The following is a 17001-nucleotide window of genomic DNA, read 5'->3' on the forward strand; positions in this document are numbered from 1 at the left end:
GTGATTATGTTCCCATCATTCTGAATAACAACCCTTTGTACCCCTTGGCAGAAGAGAAACCAACAGCTACAGCCTGAGGCTTGTTATGAGTGAGTAGAAAAAACAAATACATAGGTATGAAGAGACTTGGAAAAAGAAAGAGATGAAGGGTGGGGAAGGAGGAGCCACAAGAAATCCTTCCTAAGAGTTTCTAGATTGAATTGTTGCACTATATATATTTCCTTGTAATTTCAAGCAATAACCTGAATTCCCACAAGTTACCTGCTTTCTTTAAGGTGGATGCACGTACGAGACATATACAGCAAAGGTCTATGGTTCAATCTGCTAATAGCTGTAGTGACCTCGGTGGAAACGCAGTGATAACAGTGATCATCTTATCCCAACCCACAATTAGCAGCAACTTGGCAAACGCTGTCCTAATGCCTAAATATAAGAATTTCTGGGACATTTTTGTGTTTTAAGGAACAATCAGAAGAAGGTATTTGATTTCCTGAAAATCTGAGTGGTTTTTATAATACTGTGGCAAGATCACAATAGCAATATTTCTATAGTTAATATTTTATAAGAAAAGGATTCTGAACCCATAAAAAAGAAATCAGCAAAAATTAGTATCTGATACAGTTAATATATAGAAAATATAAGCATCATATAAAATGTAAGTTAAAAAATATAAACTGAACAATATTGTTCTCCTACTATTAACAGACAGAATAAACATAAGTATTAAAGACTAAATTAAGTGAAAAAATTAAGTGAATTAAGTGAAAAAATTAAGTTATGAAAAGTTGAAAATGAAATCATATTATTTCAGCTCTTATAAAGTGTGTTCTTAAAGAGCATAAACGTTGTTGCCATTGAGTTGAGAGAATATTTTTGTGCAAATTTTTTCAATGTTAATAAAGCACTAATTAGGGAAATGATATATTTTTGAGTTAACTCCAAGTATTTTTCTTTGATTTTGAGGAGTATATTAAGCAACTTTTGCAAGACAAGTTTTGCTTTTCTTCTGGAAGGTTACAGATGTATAGCAGAATGCTTTATAAATGTGTACACTTCTGCCCAATTTGAACTTTAAGACAACATAATTCTGCATGCATGAGTCTCAAGACATAAATGAATTAGATTCAAAATTTTCCAAAATACCAAAATAATAGTATTTGTGTGCTAAAAAACTGGAGAGTGTACCTCCTAAACAGTTTTTTTAATGAGTATGCATGATTATGTTTTAAAATAAACTCTATTTTAGAACTATTCTAGATTTACAGAATTATTGTGAAAGTAGTACAGAGAGTTCCCGTATACCCCAAACCCAGTTTTCCCTATTATTAACATCTTATATTAGTATGACACATTTACCACAATTAATGAACCAATAGTGATACATTATTATTAACAAAGATTCATACTTTCTGCAATATCTGCAGTTTTCCTAACACCTCCTTTCCATTCTAGGATCTCATTTAGTCATCATGTCTCAGTCTCCTCTTGGCTGTGACAGTTTCTCGGTCTTTCTTTGTTTTTCATAACCTTGACAGCTTTAAGGAATGCTGGTTAGGTATTTTGTATAATGGCCTTCCCCTGGGATTTGTCCAATGTTTCTCCCACAATGAGAGTGGGGAAAGGTGTTTCAGGAAGGAAGACCACAGAAGTAAAGTGCCATTCTCACTCCATCATATCAAGGGCACATACCATCAATATGACATGTCACTGTTGATGTTAACCTGACTGCAGTGCTCTTTGTTAGGTTTCTCCACAGTACAGCTACTTTTTTTTTCCTCCTTTCCCTACTGCATGCTTTGGAAGATGCACAATGCACACTTAAGGAATGGGAAATTATGCTCACCTTCTTAATGGCAGAATATCTACATAAATTATCTGGAACTCTTCTACACAGATTTGTCTATTCTCCTTATTTATTTATTTATTCCATTTTTCAATCATTTATTTATATCAGTATGGACTCATATTTATTTATTATACTTTGCGTTATATTTCATTTCTCTTGGCTGAAATACTACCTTATTTTGTTGCTCAAGTTATTCCAGCTTTGGCCATTGGGAGATCTTTTAGTTGGCTCCAGCATCCCTTTGACAAACCCCCATCTTTATGTGGGTTTTTGTGTTTTTTAGCACTTTACTGCTTTCTGGCACTACAAACTGCTTCAGGCTCATTTTATATCATTTTATATATTTCCTGCCCCAGAATCAGCCATTTTCCAAGGTTTCCTGGCTCCTTTTTTGGAGAGAGGTATTAGAAACCAAGATCTCTTGGTGCTATGTGTGCTCATTGCTACTGGGGCATCACTGCTACTTGACCAAACCAGTCTTTGAGTCTCTAAATATGGGCCTATATGCCTAATTTACTTAACAGACAGTTTTACAGAGATTACTAGGTGACAGGCACTGTTTTAAGCACATTACAAATATTAACTCCTTAATCTTTAGAACAACAATGAAAAGATAGGTAGCCCCATTTTATGCATGGAAAAACTGAGGCACAGAGAGGTTCAGAAATGTGCCCAAAGTCATCCAGCTATTTATTCAGTGTTTTCAGTGATGTGAGTGGCAGAGCCAGGAACTGAACCCAAACATCTGACTCCAGATTCAGGGCACTAAACCACTGTACCACACTGCCTCACAGTGATAAGAAGCTTAAAGAGCTGCCACACAAATCTGATTAATTAATTAATCCATCCATTCATCCTACAAGTATCTATTATGTGCCCATCATATGCCAAACCTTCTGCTAAATGTTAATTGGTGCTTAATGTCATTTGAAATACCTCTTGAGCTATGGCCCAATTTAACATGAAGGAGGAGGCTGTTGTAATGTGCCCCTTGAGAGGTGCTGGCAGCTGCCTAGGATGTATGTGGTATACAAAAACCACTCTACTCAGTGGCTGCAAATATACTGTATTAGGCTATAGGTAATATTCAAGGATGATGGGCAGTGCCTTATTTACTTAATTTTATCCACTTATCCTTTACATAAATTTTAAAGAGGGATTTAACAACCTTTCCTATATAGGAAACTCCCATATTCATTATGCCACTATTCACTGATAAATATTTTAATGAAGATTTCTTTAGTAAAAACCATTGAACAAAGTCCAGATTTCCACTTACATTTGAGAAGAAAATGTAAAATGTACACTTACTTTATAACTCTCGCTAGTGGATGGTTCCAAGGAGATCAGAGTTGAGATGATCTAAAAGAAAGCAAGCAAAATAACACTGCTAGAAAATCGTAATGCTGGATGCAAATATCTTAAAGGACTGACTGCCCTAGGGTCATCTATCCCCCTCTCCCCCCCACCACACACCTATTTTCATGGACAGAGCGTTGTGAGCCATCTGGTGACTTGAGTTTAGTCAACAATAACACCTTTTGGAATAGGGAGTGCAGGTTGGGGCAGAGATGGGGCTCTGCAGAAAGGATCCCCCCCCACCCCCAGCAAAAGAAGGCAGAAGCTAATAAAGTGGGGAGTCTTGAACTGCTTTCTTGTTGCTACTTATGAACTCCTTGGAAAGGGATACAGGATTAAAACGAAGGCACACTGAAATGTGGGCCTTCAAACACCAACTGAGCCACCTTCTAGATGTACCAAAGGTTAGGGATATTCAAAAAAGAATTAGCAGGCACAGCCTCTGTAATGCAACAATAAGAAATCACAATAAAAACAGGCAATAAGTGGGAATAATAAATTTGTTAGAATCATAGGACAGGAGGGTTTTAGAAGAAAGGAATGATCAAAGGGATTAGCCTGTGAGGAGACAAACTCAGCAGGTCTGATTAAGAAAGCTTCAAGGAAGTGGGTGCAATCTATTCGACCCCATCACGGATAGACATGGGAAGGAGGCAGGTCTCTCACATTTTGTGTCTACTTTACAATTCTCTCTTTGAAATAAAAAGTGCATTTTAGTACCTTTGGGAGCACTAGGCTAGACAATCAAATTAGTCTATCTAATACAGTTTCAAAACGATGAAGAAGGCCAAAGCCCTCTCAAGGAAATCTGTTTAAAAAAAAACAAAAACCGCCACATATCTTGAATTCTTATGTGTCAAAGTATCATTTTTATTAGGAATAAAATAATAATATATTTTCAATTGTTTGGGTTTCTGAATATCCTTTCCTTTTTTTTACTAAAAAAAAGCAACTGTAATACTCCAACTGACAAGTTAGAAAAACATACAGCACTCTACCTGATTTCAGTGTATTCAATGATATACCAATCACTGCTAATGCATTGCAGTCACCAAGGACTCACATTCACCGAAGCATTTAACAGAGGATTGAATACAGTGAAAGCAGAGCTAGGAGCTTTACCAAAGAATTAATAAATTTGTCCCTTTGAACATAGAATAGAGGCAATATATTTCCATGGGAAGGACCTTGGGCAAGTCATTGAACCTCGTGTATGTGCCACAAATTTTAGCTGTTACTTCATGTTTAGTTCCAGCAATCTAAAATTTCTGATCTGACAGATTTTATTTTATTTTTTATCATAATATTCTGTACATTTTTAAATACAGCTATTATGGAAGAGGTTCCGGCTTAAAGAACTACATTTATCTTCAAATAATTATCTCTTTGGAGATTAAATTGCTTTTCAGAGCGGAAGAAATACCATTAGAAACATAGTTTTCCAGGCATGATTTTTTTTAAAAGGAAAGACAATCTGTGTGTGATTATTACCTATTTTCCTTTCTCTCATAGTTTCTTGATAAACAAATGTATAACAACCTGAAAAGTTACATTCTAGGGTTTTTCATCGTTAAGACATAGAATCAAGTCAAAATGAATTCATAGTGTTTTATACTTGAAAAAAATATATAGCTAACGCTGTTTCTATCTTTTACATTTTATTTAAGAAAACAAAACAAAACAGGTCCTTGGTTTAAATGGCAAGATGACAAATGAGCAGTTACTAGAGCTGACCTGTCTGGACCCTGATGGCTTTTCTCTGGTCTCAAACTGGCTGGGCCATTAAGGACCAAGCTCGTTGGTGGATCTAAGTTGGCTGGGTGAGACCATCTGAAGAAGATGCCAAATGAGAAGGTCTTAGAGTTCGGTCTGTTCTCTATGCCATTGGGCAAGTTTTCATTGATCTACTCAAAGAAGGTACATGGAAACACACCCTATTTTTTATCTATTTTTTCTCAGAGATTGAAGAGACAATGATGGAGATAAGTGGGATGAGCGTGGACACACAGGAATGCAGGTGCACATAATTGACAGAGTATATGTTCGTATTTTTACATCACAGCTGCTTACATAGACACAAACATGACATGGACAGAGAAATTTTGTAGATTATATATGGATCTTGTTAATTTAAGTGATCATTTCAGGGAGGCAAGGTAAAAAGGTAGAAAGAAAGCTGGAGTAGAAGTCAGGAAGAAGTCTGGGGTCTACTCCCAGCATGGCCATTAGTTAGCAGCAGGGTGACCTTGGAGCAGTCACTTGTCATCACCAGGCCTCTATACCCAGAAAGGCATAAGGAACTACTCTAAGTGCCCTTCCAATTCTCACATCCATTTCACATTCGTCCTTACTTTTTCTTTAAGATCTCTATCAAAAGGTTCAAGGTTTAAGAACAAACAAATAAGTATAGCTGGCCAAATCTGCTTTATCAGAAGCCTGAAGTGAATCCTTCTGTGGTAGTAATAATGCTTAAAATATATACTTTATATATTTTGATTTGCATATACAAATTTCAAGGTTTATGCACTCTTGGAGTTGAAAATTTGAGAATATTTGGATAAAAAACTGCTTTGAATATTTTAAATATTTGAAGATATGGTATAGGCACCAACACCATTTAACCACTTTTTCTAACCTTCCTATCAGTCAGCCATACCATCCAATAAAACAGTTTCAGGTCTGTCAGTGTTAATATCTAATTTTTTTTTTTTTACCAAAACATGACATTTTAATTGAGCAGCACATTCTAACAAATGCTTATGAATAGAACCAATAGCTATTTACATTTCATTTTAATTCAATTTATGAAGTTTGGCAATTTTTATTTCAGAATCCAACCTTAACTTTCCTCAGGAAGTAGAAAAGACTTCATATTTATTCATCTGGAAAAAAAAATGTGCAATGGTCCAAAACACAATTAACTGGAAACAGATAATATTTGTCCTCTCAAGGGCATTCAGCGTAAGCTAAATATACTCACAACACAGCTGGCCATTTATAAACACAGCTACTGTCAGACCAGGGAGCTGTGTCAACCACAGCCCATTCACAGGTCCTAAAGTGAAAAACCATGAATCCTGCTGAGGTGGAGGTCACATCTAACTATCCTGCAATTAACACTGCTTTATTTCACACAAATGTTTAATAATATTTTAAAGCATTCCATTGTCTTGTTTTCTGCTTTTGGACTGAGTACTTTAAATGAGGATTAATCTAGTTCTCTCCACTTTACTAATATTGACATTAAATACTGAGGGAACAGATTTAATAGGATACTAGCTTCCCTTTAACAGACCATTTGCATTGCTGTGGTTACCATAGCAAAATGCCACTTGTGCTAGGTACCATCCTAAGCTTCCTTCAGGTGCTACAATTCATTCCGATGCCATAATTTAAGACTTAAGTTGTGGGGAATGGATATTTTCCTCATTTCTTTCTTAGAGTTGGTTTTAAATCCACAAAGCATGTTATGACAGAGCAAAAACAATAAGAACAGAAAAAAAACCAGACTGATTCGAGAAAAGAGAGATTGGCTGAAAGGGGATTAAACTAACATCTTATTTAGCTAGTCAATCAACAATATTTACCAAGTACTCACATGAGCAGAGCCCCAGATGGAATTCTCCCCTCTCTCCAGGACACTGAGGCTGCAGTGCCCTGCCGGGGGCGGGGGAGGTGGGTAGCTGGCTGGCTCACAAGCAGAAAAACACAGTCATCCAATAGCCATACTATAAGTGTCGTATTCATTCATTCAACAAATATTATTCAGTGTCTACCATGAGTCAGAGGCAAGGGCTAGAAACGCAAGCATGGCATGACTTCCTCCTGAACACGCTCACTCCTGAAGGGGAGAAGCCAGCTAGCCATTTATAACAGACAGGTCAACAAAGCAATAAAAATGTGATTGGTGGCATGACAGACACATGTAAATATGAATAACCTATTGGAGCATTACCCGCCCCCCGCCCCACACATACACATATTCCACATCCTTTTCCAGTCTTATGGTTTTTCTCCTTAGCACCTGATGACTGATGCCATCATCACTTGATGTTATATATTTATTAGTTTATTTTTTGTATTGCCAGCCTCTCCCCCACCCCCACTAAAAAATAAGACCATGAGGGTGTGGTCTTTCTTTCTTTGGTTCACTGAAGTAAACTGGTCCCCAGAACAGAGGCTGATACTTAGTGCTCAATATATATTGTTGACTAAATGAATATATGAGTAAATAATCTTTTAGAAGTTTTTCAAAAGAGGGAATGATTACCTGGGAAGATGGGGAAGGCTTCCTAGAGGATTTTGTGATAGAATGCAATTACATTTGGTCAAAGAAAAAGTTAACAAAATCAGTGAAGAGAAATTAGCTTGGCACTCCTGCAGGACACCTAGCAATGGGTCTGTGGAGCACAGTTTGTTTTGTCTGCCCAGTGTCCTTGCTGAACTGTCCTCCTCTACTCCAGGTGGCTTAGGCAAGACTGCCAATCCCAAACCTCTCCTCTGACCACAGGCTTGGGTGCAAATGCTAGCAAAGTGATCGGCTTCTCCCTCCTGGGCAGTTGAATCTACAGTTGACGAGCAAAAACGACACTGGCAGCTGAGTTAGCAGCAGCAGCACCTAGGAAAAATGGTTCTTGCATTCTTGCTTCTGAGATCTCCAATCTCCAGAGTTCCTGTCTTTCCTAAGGCCTTTTCAGTCAGCTATTCAAGGTATTAATACCCTCCCAATAAACTTTTATTTTTCTGGCTCCAGTCATCTCAGTTTATTTCTGTTGATTACATCAAAGGTTTTCTACTGACCACAGGGGCAAATTAAAAGACAAATTTGATTTGGAAGGACTCATAATAATGAATTTTTATTGAACATTAACAGCTACATATTATGGGGGTTAAAAAAAAGGTTACATGTGCAGATACTGAGCATCTTTAGAAGAGTTATCCCATTTAATCATCCAAACCATCTAGCTAGGTTCCTATTCTCATTTTAAAGGTGAGGGCAACAAGGCTTAAACAAGTTAAATAACATGCCCATGCTCACACGCTAGCAAATGACAGAGACAGAATCCGACTCTAGAAACTCAGCCTTGTCCTCAACTGCTCCTTGGGCATTATCATCCAGGTCAAACAGGAAGGCCCCAAGGTGAGACACACAGCTGCTTGGTCATGCACCCAGAATAAGGAAGGCCCAACAGCCTACCACAGATGCTTGAGCCAGAACCACAGGCTTCAATGGCACGAGTGCACAGCTGAAGATGGACTTGGAGGGAGCAAAGGGCACCAAGAAATTTAGAGAGGCATCTGAAAGCATGGAAACAGTCTGCCAGAAAAACCTGGGGAGTGTTAGGTACTATTTTATTTTCTGCTGACTGGCAATCTAAAATCCAGTGGGAAGACAGAAGTCAGGCAATCAATTGAGGGCTGTGTGTTCAGATTGTAGACAATTTAGATTCCAGAACTCTTTTGACAGAAGTATAATTTTGTAATAATTTTAAAAGGTCACCTTCCTTTCTTAACATGCGAGTGAATTTTCATTAAGGCCAAACATTGGATTTCTCACCAGTTTTTATATTTGTCATGCAAAGCTAAATCAAAACCTGGGAGACGTGTTCACTGGAATGTCTGGTGTAGGGGAGAAAAGGAGAATCCCCCATCTTTTGTTGAAGGCCTGAGCGAAGCAGAAGTTGAAAACACAGGCTTTAGAGTCAGGCAGACATAGGTTCAACTCCTGGCCTTGCCACTTTATTAGCTACATGGCCAAGGATAAAATCAATAATCTCTTCATGTCTCAATTGCCCCACCTATAAAATGTGGTTAATAAAACAGTATCTGGAGCAGATGCTGTTGGTACCTGTTCTGGTTTGCTAATGCCACCATTATGCAAAATGCCAGAAATGGATTGGCTTTTTTAAAGGGGGTTTATTTGGTTACAAAGTTATAGTCCTAAGGCCATAAAAGTGTCCAAACAAAGGCATCAATAACAGGGTACCTTCACTGAAGAACACCAATGGTGTCCAGAAAACCTCTGTCATCTGGTGTCTTGTGGCTGGTGTCTGCTCCAGGGTTCTGGTTTCAAAATGGCTTTCTCCTAGGACGTTTCTCTCTAAGCACCTGGGGGTGTTCTCTTAGTTTCTCCCAGGCAAACTCTGAACTAGCAAAAGTCTACTTTCAATGGCCATCTCTAAAATGTCTCTCTTGGCTGCAGCAGCACTGAGCTCCTTCTGTCTGAGCTCTTATAGGGCTCCAGTAAACTAATTAAGACCCACACTGAATGGGTGTGGCCACACCTCCATGGAAATAATCTAATCAAAGGTATTACCCATTGTTGGGTGGGTCACATCTCCATGGAAACAACCTAATCCAAAGATTCCAACCTAATCAACACTAACACGTCTGCCCCCACAAGATTGCATTAAAGAACATAGGGTTTTGAGGGACATAATACATCCAGATTGGCACAGTACCCCACCCAGATCCCTGTATCAGTTGATGATCCATTCCCAGCTGGTATGAGGCCAGCAGCTAATGGCTTACACCTGTGAGGCTTTCTAAGGCCTGCTCTTAGTGGACAGGAGCCACCTGGTCTGGAAATGCCTTGGATTACCCCACCCCTGCCCTGGGGGGTGGCCAATGACCTACTGATACAGACCCCTTGCCTCAAAGCTGGACATCTCTGTAGTGGCAGGATTTCCTCTCCAAAGCCCCCATAGATCATTGCATGCAAATCCCTCTCGAGGACTCTGCTTCTAGGGACCCCGGTAGAAGACACTAGTACCTAATTTATTGGACCATTATGAGAATTAAAGGGAGGAAGGAAGAAAGCAAGGGAGGGAGGAGAATGGGGGAAGGAAGGAAAGACAGAACGAAGGAAAGAAATGAAAAGCTATTTCTCTGGGGGTGAGAGGGCAGATCCAGATTGTGGAGCTGAAGCCTATATAATTAGGAGCCCCTTTTAAAAACATACAAATTATGAATACAAAATTAGATACAAATGTAACTATTTTCTAGAGTGAGAAAAGAAATTACAAAACTTACATTCTTTTTTTATTAGAGACGTTGTAGGTTTACAGAAAAATCGTGCATAAAATTCAGAGTTCCCATATCCTACCCTATTATTAACACCTTGCAATATAATTCATGAGAGAACATTTTTATAATTGTACTATTAACTCTCATCCATTGTTTACAATAGGGTTCACTGTTGTGTTTACAGTCTTTTTTTTAAAATTTATTTCAGTAACACATACAACCAAAAATTTCCCCCTTTTAACCACACTCAAATAAATAATTCAATGCTGTTAATTATGTTCACAATGTTGTGCTACCATCACCACCAAAATCTTACAAAATTTAAACCTGAAAATAGCTTAGTATAACAAAAATCCAGAAAAATAGCATATTTCTTATTAACTATCAGATATCTGTATATATAGAAATGACTGTAAACCACATAGATATATTTCCTTAAACCCAAATGAAATATAACCACAACACAGCTTTCCCTTAGCCTGATCCCAAGAATGCCTGTGGCAACTCCACCACCACCCACATGAGGGTAAATGCCACAGAGGGTAAGTCACAGTGGAAAGAGGCAGTGCTCTTAACCAACTGTGGCCAAAATACCTTTCTTTTGAAGATTTTACAGAAGCATATGAATGCAACAGCATGTCATTCATCGCTAGGGCCCTTTAAGCTTCTGGGATTGGGGTAAATCTGGCCCGGTGCATTCCCCTCCTCCAACCCTGCCCCGCCCACGAGGAGAAAGTCCTCCTCCTTGCCCGTCACCCCAAACAGGAAATAGAAGAGCATCTGCGCTTCCAGTTTAATAAATCAGGAAAACTCAGGTCACCTAATGCAGACCCATTAAAGCCTGCCGCCCCGATAGGCCCATAGGAAATAACAGTGGAAGCTGTGCAGCAGAATGTTAGCAACATTCATCCCACTGGAGTTTTATGGAGGCTGGCTCTAAAATATTTCCCAGAGATAGCGGTCAAAATAGCAGTGTCCAAGCCAATCTTTCACCAGCACCAAGTGCATCAGTGGAGGGGAGGGGAGGGAAGTGTGTCCTCTGCAGCCAGGACATCAAGTGTCTTGGTCATTCCTTCAACCTTTCCATCAGGGAAGTAGTGACACTGTTGATCTGGAAGCCTTAATTTGTTTCTGTCTCAGTTTGTACGATTCCCAGACTTGGGCTTTTGCCAGTGACTGCCTTCTGAACTAGAAGCTCCTTATCAGTGTTGTATAATCAGGAGAAGAAGGCTGGGTCACCAGCACCGTTGTCACTGTCTGGCGTCACTGAGTCTGAGGCCAGCCTGGATCATCCCGCGGATTTTCTTTATGAGCCTTGGGGTCAGCCAGCCCATGGCAGATGAAGTACTAATTATCTGTATTCCAAGAATCAGTAAACAAGCCTATGTCCTAAAAACTGTTTGCTGCCAAATGGTGATTTGGACTTTACATAAGAACTTGGTTGATGACCGGGAGCCTTTCATTTATGATGTGTCTGGGTGAAAAGACTCCACAAATAGATGCGGGCTCGCCCGTTTGTTCAGGAGGCTGGTTGGGTCATGCTGGCAGTGCTAAACCAACCCTGAATTGGGGAGAGTGTATTTGAAGTAGAAACTCTACTACAGAAATACCAAGCAAGTGGAGAGGGGGAGTGGAAAGAAATCTGGACTAGATACTCAAGTGAAATATGTGCACGACTTTATTTCCTGAGCTGTGAAATAGTCGTAGACATTACTTAGCAAGAAATAAGAACATGTGTGACATTTCCTGTAGCAGATGTCTCAAGTGACAACCAATAACCTTTCTTTTCTTTTTCTTTTTTTCTTTTTTCTTGTTCTCCTTTCTTTCTTTTCCTTTTTTTTTTTTAATGTCTATTTCATTTTCCTTTTAACACGACTACTCTCACTTATGGGGATATGCATGCCTCAACCACCATGCTAAACACTTTACACACATTATCTCATATAATTCACATAGTTCTAAAAAAGAAAAAATTGTTTTTCCCATTTCATATCTGAAACAGAGGCTTGGGGAGGTGGCAGCTCAGGGCATGACCCTTTATCTCTCCCCGTCACAGTCAGTTCCTAATGGCCAGTTCCATTAGGAACACTTGGCATCTTTTCCTTGAAAAACAGATAACATCACTGGGCCCCATGGCCAAACAGTCTACCATGTGAGAAGGGTTTTCCGCCCCGTAAGTCTCGCCGTTGGCACCCAGCCTCACGTCCTGCATGTCTGCTTCCTGCAGCTCCAGGTGAGTGCAGACTCCACTGGTGCTGGCACTGCCCTTTCTCATGCTCCTGGGATTCTTCCCACGTTCTGCCTCCAGGCCTTCTCCAATGCTGCCGGCACTCACAGTGGGCAGGGGCAGCCGGGAAGCCCAGAGGAGAAACGGGGGTGAGTCCTCACCCACTGGAGAGTGGGAGCTGATGGATAAATGCCCAGGCTCCTGGCCTCCATACAGATAATTCTGGGAGACATTCCATTTGCTTTCAGAGGCCCTAAATTAATCACATCTCCATTTGCCTACCCAAATCTTCACCTTAGAATTTGCTTCTGGGGGACCCAATGACCCTTTTGATTTCATTCACCTTGTTTGCCAGACCTGCTTCAAGGCACATGCTTCTTATATGGCTAAGTCAAGTTTCTCAAATGAAGGACTTTCTTCCTTTTGCTTTTCCTTAACCAGTTATTTCCCATAACCACGGCTCCCTTTAAAGAAAAGAGATATAGGAGAAAAGAGCAAGCTATAAAATCCTTCTCTTCCTTTGCTCAGCACCTTCAAGCCCAGTCTCACAGCCCCATTACAAGGAGATCTTATCAGAACAACTGTGCACTAACATCATCCCCGCTTTGTTTAGATGGGTAGCAGACATCTGAGCATACTGTAATAAAACAAAATTTAATTGATGATACTCTAATAGGTTAATTAGAGAATGTTATTTTGCCATAAGGCATTTAGGCATAAATCATTGGCAACTCACATAAATGACTCTAAGGTTTATCACTTTTACACAAGAAACTATGCAGAATTTTTTCCCTTCACATTATTACTTTTCCATTAACTAGGAACAGCATCAGTATCAAAAGTTTTTCTCCTCCCCACCTCCACCCCCATACACACAACCTGCTAAAAATCAAAGATTCTGGATCTCCTTTCATTAAAAGTGGGGAAAGACTCACTTGTATCTCCAACCTGACCCAAGACCTCTGTAGTAGGCTGAATAATGGCCCCCCAAATATGTCCATCTTCTAATCCCCAGAACCTATGAATTTTACCTTATATGGCAAAAGGGACTTTGCAGATGTGATTAAGTTAAGGATGTTAAGACAGGGAGATTACCCTGTATTTTGGGTGGGCCCAATGTAATCACAATGTTCCTTAAACAAGGGACGCAGGGGGAGGCAGGGCCAGGGCAGAAGGAGGTGTGACAACGGAGGCAGAACTTGGAGAGATGCAGCCAGGAGCCAAGGAATACTGGCAGCCTCTAGGAGTTGGAAAAGGCAAAGATACAGATTCTCTCTTAGAGCCTCCAAAAGGAAACAGCCCTGCCAACACCTTGACTTTAGCCCAGTAAAACTGCTTGCAGACTTCTGACCCCCAGAACTGTAAGAGAATATGTTTGTGTTGCGTTAAGCCTTTAAGTGTGTGGTAATTTGTTACAGCCGCAATAGGAAAGGAATACAACCACCTTCTCATCCTGCAACTTCTTTTATATGCTGACCTCACCACCACCTGCTTTCACTTCCCTCTGCTAACCTACACATATCTAAATGGGGGATTTGGGAATAGTTCCCTGCTCATCAACCCTCCATAACATGTCCTGGGTGCTGCCTTAAGGCAGCAGAAACTTTGTTTCATGAGGACATGAATACTTACATGCAAGGGGTAAGACGCTGAGGAACAACGTCAGCTCCATGCTGCAGAAGAGTGAGGAAAACATGAATCAGGAGTTTAGAACAGCAGTAGGAGCTACTTAAAAGGATTTGAGACTTGTAATCATTTAGGTGATGGTTGAAGTGCTACTACAGCTAGACCATATAAATATATGATACTGGGGTTTAGTTTGCAAATGATAGACAAATCAGAGATATCACAGAAAGTTAACATGAGGAAATGTTATTTAGAGTATAATTTTTAAAATTTTTCTTGAGCTGAAATACAACCTCAGCAATGAAGAGCACTGCATCTCATTCATAGGGAAGACTCAAAGTAAGTTTAAGGAGCTCTCTGTTAGATACTGGGGGACACAGAAATAGTCATAGTTCCTGCCCTTCAGGAGAATATAGATAATTTCATTATATTGTCACATGTGGTATGATAATGGTGTCAACAAGTGTACTCTGGGGGCATGGTAGAGGGGACAATTAGTCCAACTTAGAGACAATGAAAAATCTTCCTGGAGGAGATAATAACTAACATGAATTTGGAAGGATAAGTAATAGAGGAGGGAAGGGGAGCAGTCTGTGTAGAAGAAACAGTACACAGTCATATGGGGGTCAGTTAAAGGAACGCAAGTGTATAAGCTTCCCCAAGGACATTGATTATGCCCAGCAAGGAGAGCAGAGGAGCAGGGCAGGGCTCCAGAGAAGAGTCAAGTTAAAGAGAAGTCCAGGGAAGATTAGCCAACACATTCATCTGAAAAGAAAAAGAGGCATGAGTGACGTCTAGAGAAAAGGAGACCATGGAATTGAAGAAGGTAGAGAGTTTCAAAAAGGAGGGCATTCAGTAAGATAAGGACTAACAGGGACAATAGAAAGCCATGAGTGAATTTTCTCAGAGTGGTTTTATTAGATTATAAGAGTAAAAACCAGATTGCAGAGGGTTTAGAAGTAAATGGAAGTGAAGAAGTGGAGGCAGTGTGGAGACTATGCTTCAAGGATCCTGACTGAGGAGGGGAGAGAACCATGCCTATTTGTCAGGTTTTTAAACTCTGAAGCCAAAAATAGGCTTTACAGGCTGCCACTAAAAAGAAGAGATAAGATCTAAATACACAAAGAGAAGATAAGAATCAACTTGGATCATCCTCCTCAGACTTTGGCAAAGCTAAAATAAGTGGAAATACCACAGGAACAGTGGAGCTAGCTGGCTGGGAAGAAAAACATTTTAAAAGTAAGAGACTATATGTAAAAAAACTTGTCAAAGAAGTCTCAAATTAAATATCACAAGAGGAATAAAGGTGGTCTGAAAGCAGATAGACTAGAGAAATAAGTGGGAAAGTCAGAGAAACGTAGCACAAGGAAGTGGATTATACATCAAAGCAGCATCATTAATAATAATTAAACAAAATGTTGTGAAAACTGCAAAGTAAAAAAATAAGAGATAGGTAAAGAATTTCAGACCTAATTGAAAGATATAACAATGAAGTAGTAGACAGAGGAATATTCCAAAATCACAGTTCCTACAGTCATAACCAAATTTAGCAAACATTCCTTGAGCACTGACCTAGGAGAATAATATTTCATTTACGTAATAGCATAACTTAGCAATAAACACAAAAATGAACTTTGAGTTTAGGTATGATGAAGCAGAGTGGCCAGATAAAATTTTGATGGATCTAGTATAAAACAGAAGAGTTTAAAGTTCACAATAGAAAACAAGTGATGGAAATGGTAAAGAAAAGAAAAATTTAAAGGAACGATAAGGGAATGGTTAAATGTCAAATGCTGCTATAAAGTTCAGTAGGACGGTAAGATGACCAGTGGAATTAGCAACATAGAGGTAACCTTAACAAAAGGTTTAGGTGGAGGAGTAGGGATGACAGTCTTAGTAGATTGGGTTCCAGAGAGAATGGGAGGACAGGAAGCGGAGACAATGAGTCTGGGCAACTCTTTTGCCACAAACCAAAGCAGAAAATGGGCCGTAGGGGTTAAAAGACTTCTTAAAAAAAGAAGGAAAAGAAAGATGGAAGATATTACACTATGTTTGTAAGATGATGGGAATGATCCAGGAAAGAAGAGAAAATTAATGAAGCAGGAGTTCCTGGGGGACAATGGCAGAAAACAAGTCCAGAACAAGAAAGAGGATATGGGATGCAGGGAACATGGGAAGGGTTGGCTTTAGTTAGGGGCAGGGACAGTTCATCCCAGTTAACAGTAGGGAAAGAAGAGCACATGGGTCCAGATGCAGGTAGGCAAATAGATTTGGTGGTTGTAGTTATGAAAGTTCTTCTCTGATTACTTCCCTCATCATAACGACGGAAGCAGGGTCATCAGCTGAGAGTGGGAGAGTGGTGGTTTGAGATTTGAGGACAGTGTTAAAGTGAGGTGGTGAATTGACTAGGGAGATTTAGCAGCACTTTTGGCATGAGGTTTGCAGCCATGACTTTTCAGTAAGACCGATCAGCATGGTTACATGTTTTTCTTCAGTCACACTCAGCCTCTCAGATTTAATCAGGAATTTTGACATATGTGTTGGTGGAAGCAGAGAAAGACAGGTTTTGAAGGTACATGAAAATAGTGATTACTAGAATGGATCATGAAGGCAAGTGAAGAAACAAGGAGAGGAAGGAACAGCCAAAAGTTGGTAAATTGGAGATCCTAGTGCAAAAAGGAAATATAGAAAGAAATGATCTGAAAGTTGAATTCTGGATATACATTATGGAGTACATCCTGTTATTGGGAAGGACAACGTTCAAGGATATACATTAGAATTGACTGGGAGTCAAAAAAAGGTAAAAAGCAGAACAAAACAATGATCAGGTCTTTCCCCAAACTAATTACATCAGAATCTCTGGAGGTGAGGCTTGGGCATCAGTATGTTCGTTTGTTTGTTTACCATTTCTTCAGCC

The 17001-nt window shown here is 39.6% G+C and overlaps 1 protein-coding gene across 3 annotated transcripts in view; it reads right to left on the reverse strand.

Annotated features, from left to right (window-relative positions):
• The window catches only part of NCALD (neurocalcin delta), a 313506-nt gene that overhangs the window by 204198 nt on the left and 92307 nt on the right, over window positions 1-17001 (reverse strand). For all 3 annotated transcript variants that reach the window (XM_037802654.1, XM_037802655.1, XM_037802656.1), the window contains one exon: window positions 3158-3208. The gene's annotated coding sequence lies outside the window, so the exon portion shown is untranslated. The remainder of the gene's footprint in view (window positions 1-3157; window positions 3209-17001) is intronic.

The sequence above is a fragment of the Choloepus didactylus genome, chromosome 14 (assembly GCF_015220235.1).
Source record: "Choloepus didactylus isolate mChoDid1 chromosome 14, mChoDid1.pri, whole genome shotgun sequence".
Classification (NCBI taxonomy): Eukaryota; Metazoa; Chordata; class Mammalia; order Pilosa; family Megalonychidae; genus Choloepus; species Choloepus didactylus.